Genomic DNA, 1,699 nt, shown 5'->3' with positions numbered 1-1,699 from the left:
AGCTCGGAGCCTACCCTCAGGAATGCGACTAGGTCTTATTCAACAACGCAGAGCCAGTGAGGGTTGGTTGACTTCACACATATCTTTGAATATCTATGCAGTTGTATGCAATTTGTAATTACAGTAAGTATGTCGGATGGATGTTATCAAGAAATTCGAAGAACGCATTACTATATAGCGGAGATCGTACCTGGATATGTAAATATGATCCGGTCAAGCGCCAACTGCACTGCCGACGCTCCAAATAGTCCCCTAATCCAAACTTTTCCTATCAAAACATTGCAAATGTACAAGTCATGTTAAATATTATGTAATGTAAAAATAGAATACAATATTTAAGTTTTACTTCTCAAATAAATTCATGAAATTATCAAGAACCTAAAGATTCCGCATATTAACTCTTTTGTTATTACTATTCTCCATAGATGTTTAACCTATAGATTCCTTAACGAGAAAAATAATGAGCTTAGGAGGCATCATTTTGGGGTAAAGTACCTGTGTTGAAATGTAAATTACTTGTAACAAAATTGTATACAATCTCGGTTTATTTTTTATTACTTAGTTCAAAAAAGTTTAAGATATATTATAAGTTGTGATATTTGTAAAATCCAAATTTAATAAATTAATTTTGTTTCATATTTTTCACTAAATGATATATTTTTTATCTTTTGTACTTGATACTTAATTCCCTATATTTTAGTATATTTTTATTTTATATACACTGCATTTCCCAATTTCGAGAAAATCTTATTATGCTAGTGTATATTTTATATTAAAGTCTAATACATATATCTAAAAATTGTCATATTATTAACATCAAACTAATATAAAACACTAAATCTATAGGTTACACATCTATATATCAATCTTCTTCTTCTTGAGGTGCCTCTCCGACTAGCGAAGGTTGGCGATCAGTTCTCCATATTTTCCTTTGTTTCTTGCGAGGCGAAAAGTTGGACGGCACTCGCAACCCCTGTCCACTCTCGAATGTTGCAACCAGGACTTTTTTCTGCGACCAACACTCCTTTTACCGGGAACTTTTCCCATCAAGATGAGTTGAATCAGATTGTATCTGTCGTGCCTGAGCACGTGGCCGAGGTAAGATACTTTTCTCATCTTGACGGTCTGCAAAAGTTCCCGTTTTTGATTGACCCGTCGCAGAACCTCTCCGTTTGATACTTTGTGAGTCCAGCTTATGGCCAACATCCGCCGATAGGCCCACATCTCGAACGCTTCAATACGTTTCCTGCAGTCTTCTTTTATCGTCCAAGCCTCGCATCCGTAGAGGAGGATGGGCCAGATGTAACACTTCAGGAGTCGAATGCGCAAAGATATTTTAAGGCTGCGAGAGCAGAAATTTTTTCGCATTTTTTCAAATGCATTGCGTGCTATTTCGATACGGGTCTTAACTTCCTGATCGCTGTCCCAAGCTTCATTTAACCACGTACCCAAATATTTGTATTTGCGCACCCTCTCCAGTTTTTGGCCCGCCACATACATGCAAGCGTCAGTCACTTCTTTTCTAGATATAATCATGAATTTTGTTTTCGCGACGTTCATTTTAAGCCCTCCTTTTTCGCTGCATTGATTTACCCGATCGACTATTTTTTGTAGATCTTGATGAGAGGATGCTATGAGAACTGTATCGTCAGCGTATCTCAGATTGTTAATGTTGCGTCCATTAATTTTAACTCCACAG

This window comes from Papilio xuthus, unplaced genomic scaffold (genome assembly GCF_000836235.2).
Source record: "Papilio xuthus unplaced genomic scaffold, Pxut_1.1 DF825928.1, whole genome shotgun sequence".
NCBI lineage: Eukaryota > Metazoa > Arthropoda > Insecta > Lepidoptera > Papilionidae > Papilio > Papilio xuthus.
This window is presented reverse-complemented; position numbering follows the sequence as displayed.